Source organism: Ochotona curzoniae, unplaced genomic scaffold (genome assembly GCF_017591425.1).
Source record: "Ochotona curzoniae isolate NIBS_2020 unplaced genomic scaffold, NIBS_Ocur_1.0 contig_908, whole genome shotgun sequence".
Taxonomy (NCBI): domain Eukaryota; kingdom Metazoa; phylum Chordata; class Mammalia; order Lagomorpha; family Ochotonidae; genus Ochotona; species Ochotona curzoniae.
The window spans coordinates 34,016,162-34,022,161 of NW_024466607.1; positions in this window are offsets into that span (position 1 = coordinate 34,016,162).

Sequence of the window (6,000 nt, forward strand, 5' to 3'; positions counted from 1 at the left end):
ACCAGCAAACAAGGGTGCCCTCTCTCTGTCTGTCAAAAAAAAAAAATCTGGTTGAAACCTTCAGATTTTAGCTATTTGGACAGTGTTAAAGGACAAAACATATTTCTTTTTCTAGTTTTGGTAAAAGATTCAATTCTATCATTATTATTATTTTAAAGGCAGAGTTAGAGAAGGGGAGCGAGAAAGATCTTCCACCCACTGGTCTATTCCTCAACTGGCTGTAACAGCTGGAGCTGAGCTAATGTGAAGCCAAGAGCTTCTTCTGGATCTCCCATATGGGTGCAGAGGCATGAGTACTTGGATAATCTTCCACTGTTTTCCCATGCCATAAGCAGGGAGCTGGGTCAGGAAATGGAGCAGCTGGGACTGGAACCAGCAACCATATGAGATGCTGGCACTGCAGGTGGAAGATTAACCTACTATGTAAGCCACTAGCCCACATATATGTATATATTTTTTTTCTTTTCTTTTTGCATCTGGGAAAGCAGCAGAAGCGAAACCAAGTTTCTGAGTCCCTTCCGCCCTGGTGGGAGACCTAGCTGGAGTTCCTGGCCTAGGTTGGTCTGGCACAGCCCCATGCATTGTAACCATTGCAAAGATCTTTCTCTCACTTACTCTGTCTCTCTCTTTCATTCTATCATTTTGCCTTTCAAATAAAAACAAAATCTTCCCAAAAAAATTATGTACATTTTAAAAATCATAATAAATTTCCACTCAACAACCGCTTCTAAAAGGAATTTCAGTAACCGTGTCAAACCCAAGGGGTCTCTTCGGCAGGAGATGTGATTTTGTATTTACACTCAGACAAAAATATTTGATCTCTGCAGGTATCTGTAAGGGTGGCCAGCTTCCTTCTTGAAGCGCTTGGACCATGCATAGAAAATCAAGGCCAATAGCAACTATAGTGTCTCTAAATAGTTCAGCAGATTCCATTAGCAACAAAATTCAACTTTAAGTTTCCAAATGTTAAAGCACCTCCACTTTCTAAAAAATATTTATTTATTTTTATTGAAAAGGTAGATTTACAAAGAAAAGGAGAGACAGAAGAAAGATCATCTGTCTGCTGGTTCACTCCCCAAATGGCCGCAATGACTGAGCTGAGCCAATTCAAAGCTAGGAGCCAGGACTTATTCCCGGCCTCACAGGCAGGTGCAGGGTTCCAAGGCTTTGGGACATCCTTTACTACTTTCCTAGGTCACAACCATGGAGCCAGATGGGAAGTGGAGCAGGTGGGACACAAACTGGCACCCATATGGGATGTTGGTGCCTATATGTGGAGGATTAGTCTGTTGAACCATGATGCTGGCCCAAAAGTTCCTCTATTTTTTTTTTCTTTTGTTGGGGGTTCACTTAGGCTTTAATGAAGAGGAGCTTGTAGATCTTGTAACCTTGCTATGTAGAGGAAATTTCATATTTTATTACCCAAAGGGCTCTGACTTCATCCATCACTGCTCACATAGCTGATATTAGCACAGGGGCGTTTTGCATAATACTGTGGGGATCTCAGGTGGCTTTTGCACAAACGGCCCCTCTGATGTTTGCAAACCCTGCTTAGCTTAGTAGGGGTCTGCACCATCTCCAACAGGTAAATAGAGGAATTGTAGTACAAAGAAATGAATGCACCAAATATAACTTCTCTTTTGCAAGACACGCACGCCTGTGTAAATGCATGCTGATGTACAGAGGAATTTTTGGAAAAAGCGATGTAACAGCCCTTCATGAATGGAAAGCAAGCTCAGAGTATAAAGTGAGAAACTGTATTTGTTAATGCAAATATGGTATCCTGCCTAGTGTAGGTGCAATATGAACTGGAAAAAGAAAAGCCTACTCAGAAATACCTGTGGAAACCTCAGTTGCTGCAAAGAAATGGGCACCAGTCATGTTGGTATGTGGCACCATTACGGCAGTGATAAATTTAAGTCTAAAACTGCAGAGTAATAACACATGTTTTCCTTGACCCGCTGGGTGGTGTGTGGCTTGTGAGGGAAACCTCAGTTAGGATGACAGATTCTTGTTTTTGCTTTCCTATTTTGCTTCCTCATTTTACCACGAGAGGAGGTGCTACAGGTGCATCGGTCATTATTTTGTTGTATTGGAGTCAGGCATTCTATTCATGCTACCAACACATAGGATTTGGAGAAATTTTGACTCGTCTTTGGTTGGGGGGAAAATGCATCCTACGTACAATGGTTCCAGTGAGAGAAGCAAAGTGGGAACATAATCCTACTTGTTTAGAATGGGCCACAGAGGATACCCTCGGTCCTCTGGCAAGGCCTACAAAAGTCGCCTATAAAGACTTCACACACAAGGGTGCCTTTCCTTTTGTGAGAGCCAGGTTGACTGCTGCTCCCAGCTATTGGTGCCGAGTGTGCAGAACCCTGGAACATGTCAGAATGATGAATCAGGAGCATGTGAGAAATGTAGAATCTGGCGTGATTCTTCTGCCTTATTCCCATGCTGCCTTCCTGAAATTCCAGGTTGCTATGGCTGAGAATTTAGGGCATGTTTGCTCTTTCAGCCCCTTTTGGCTGCAGCTGCTATTTCTTTCATCTTCCTCAGTTCCTCACAAACTGCCTTTGAAGTCTAGGACCTACCAAGTTTAATTTGGTGGGTTTATTTTTTTTTTTTTAGTTATTATAATTCAACAGGCAGGATAAACAGAGAGTGATCCCAACTGCTGATTCACTCCTCACATGCCCTCGATGGCTGAAGCCAGCAGCAAGGAATCCACCCCATGTCTCCCACGTGAGTGACAGCTTGAGCCATCATTGCTGCCTGCCAGGGTCTGCATGGGTAGGAAGCTCAAACCAGGAGCCAAGCTGGGAGTTGATCCCAGGCACTGTGATATGGGACTTGGTATTTTGACTGCTAGGCCAGATGTTGGTCCTGGTGGACTTCAGCATGTGCTGTAGTCTGAAGTCTGCCACAGGTTGTGTTGCCTCATATACTGCATTGAGTCTCCACTGGGAAAACCGTGGGCCTGCTCGGTCTGCTTCTCTCCTCTGCTCTGTCCTCATCTCATTTAAAATCCTGCTTCATATATAAATAGCTAAGAAGTTGCTTTGGAGAGGGAAAGCAAAATGTGATGGTATTTTTGGGCATCTTAAGATAAGTATTTAGCTTAGTGCTTAAGATGCCCAGTTAAGATGCCCACATTTCATATTACAGTACCTGGGTTAGACACCCTGCTTCAGCTCTTGACCCCAGCTTCCTGGTGATGCACAATGATGAGTGTGAACAAGTGATTAGGTTCTTGTCACCCAAGTGGGAGATCTGGATTGAGAGCCTAGCTCTTAGCTTCCAACTCCAACCCAGGCTACTGCAGGCATTTTTTCTTACTCATTTTTTTTTTTTACAATACAAATCTCATCAATTATAACTTATGTTGAAAATTCCAATATTTTAAAAACTTAACTGGCTAGACTGATTTCACTTTTCCTATAACTTCCAAAATGACAGTCTAACATTTTAAGCATTATGCTCCAAGGTTTTTTTTTTTTTTTACATGAAGCCCCTATTTAATGTTCAGTGATTCATTGCAAATTGTTGTGACTTGTACTGAATTTGGTATGAAAATGGGTAGTCAATGAACCCCAGAAGTTTCAGTTTATTACTCCCCAAATGGCTGCAATGGCCACAGCTGAGCTGATGCGAAGCCAGAAGCCAGGAGTTTCTTCCAGGTCTCCCATTGAGTGTAAGAGACCCCAAGGACTTGGGCCATCTTCTCTGGCTTTCCCAGGCCACAAGCAGGGAGCTGGATGGGAAGTGAAGCAGCCAGGACATGAACCAGCATCCATAAAGAATCTCAGTGTTTGAAGGAGGAGGATTAGTCAATTGAACCATTGCACCAGGCCAGTAATTATTCACAAAATGATGATCAGATAAAGGAAATTATCACTCCTATCCATGCTGATCACAGAATATTTATACAAATTAGATTTAGGTATGCACATTGTTTGTCGTATATGAAAAGATAAATGTTTGGTAAACCAAAATGAATAGTTCCACAACCTAATCCAGAAATACGCTGAGTTTCATGGTAGCACAAGCCATTATACTCCCATTCTATTGGAAGGTAGGTATGTTTTTTTGTGTTTCTGTCACTAGCTATTTTCACAGTTTTTACAGTTTTGCCTCTCCCTGGGTAACACAAAAAGCTTGGCTGAGGTGGCCAAAGTGACAGAACTTGGGGTTCCCTCGACAGATGGAACTGAGTTCTAATCCTGAGATCAGATCTCTATGATGAGAATTATCCCTAAATTAAGAAAAAGTCAACAGAACACTTCTTAGACCTTTTAATGGAGGAGGCGATGTGTGTTGGCCGGACTATTTAGAATGCAAATCCTGCCACAATGGCATTGCTGGTATTTAAAGTCGATGTGATTTCTCTGGCAAAGAGATAGCAGAGAGCTCTGTCCTAGTTTTCCACAGGTCAGAATGAAACACTGTCCGGAGCCTGCAAGAAGGGGTGCTTGTGTTTGTGCACTGTAAGCCAGGACATGTACGACACCAGAGCCCTTCTGCTGCCGTACACGCTCATGCTGTCACACCAACACTGCATCCATTGTGTATCGCTCCCAAGGCGGCCCTGAATGCATTCTATGTTGGGAAACTCGATTTTTTGGTTGCATTTGTTTAAAAGGGAATAAGCATTAAAAGAATACTCCAAAGCAAAGTTGTTGCAACAAATGAAAAGGAACACCAATGGTCATGATTTAATTATTGTCTTTCAAAATGCCATCTTCTGTTTTGTCTCTGTTTTTTCATTAAAATCTTTGAATACATGCCTTTGGGGATTAACTGAAAACTGTGTGTCTGTTCCTTTTATAAAGTTTCTAATTTGGCTAGTGAACAAATCTTTAGTCGGTAGTTTAGTCTGGTTTTTTTTTTGTTTTTTTTTTTTTTTTTTTCTTATTGGAAAGGCGGATATACAGAGAGGAGAGACAGAGAGGAAGATCCTCCGTCCGATGATTCACTCCCCAAGTGAGCGCAACGGGCCGATACTATGCCAATCCGAAGCCAGGAGCCTCTTCCGGGTCTCCCACGCGGGTGCAGGTTCCCAAAGCTTTGGGCCGTCCTCGACTGCTTTCCCAGGCCACAGGCAGGGAGCTGGAAGGGAAGCGGGGCTGCCGGGATTAGAACCGGCGCCCATATGGGATCCCGGGCGTGCAAGGCGAGGACTTTAACCACTTGCGCCACCGCGCCGGGCCCTAGTCTGTTTTTTTTTAAGTCATAAAAATTTGCTTTGTTTATAAAAATGCCACATTGTAAATTTTCTTATTTGGTTTTGTGCTTGAGATAGAAAAAACAGTGGGAAGCATGAAAATTAGTTCTCTGCATTCCTACATTCTCTTTGGCAAAGCTGAATGTGACTTGTTATCTAAAGCATGTGGCCACTCATTTACTTACCAGGCAAGCTACATGGAGAAGTCTTTCCTCTTCTTTATCTTGTATTCAAATTTTCTCCAGAGAGCGAGAATAAAATCTTCCAACTGCCAGCTCACTCTCGAACATCTGTAGGAGCCAGGGCTGGGCTGGGCTGAAGCCAAGAGGAGCCTGGAACTTGGTCTGCGAGGTGACCACCTGAGCTATCACCTGCTACCCTCCAGCGTGCACAGGAACAGGAAGCTGGGATTGGGAGCAGAGAGCTGCAGTTCCAACCCTGGTGTGTCAGTGAGAAGAGGGTGTTCAGGTGGTGCCCCAACCACTGCGTCCAGTGCTCCCCCTCCTTTATAGATTTAGGGAGACTCGGGTGGGAGGCTGAGACTCAGCTTCAGCAGCTTTCCCATTCCCACCCGGGGGGTGTGTTCGCTCCCTTATCAAGACCTTTAGCTGGCACATGGCCCAGGGTAGCCCCCATCCTTTACCATACGCTCATGGCCACTCTCCTCCTCCTCCATTGTTCGATGAGCAAATGTCACCAAAGTCCCTTAAACCTGGGCTTTATCCTTGTGTCTTTCCTCTTCCTCATTATATTGTCACCTCACCACTACCCCAGCC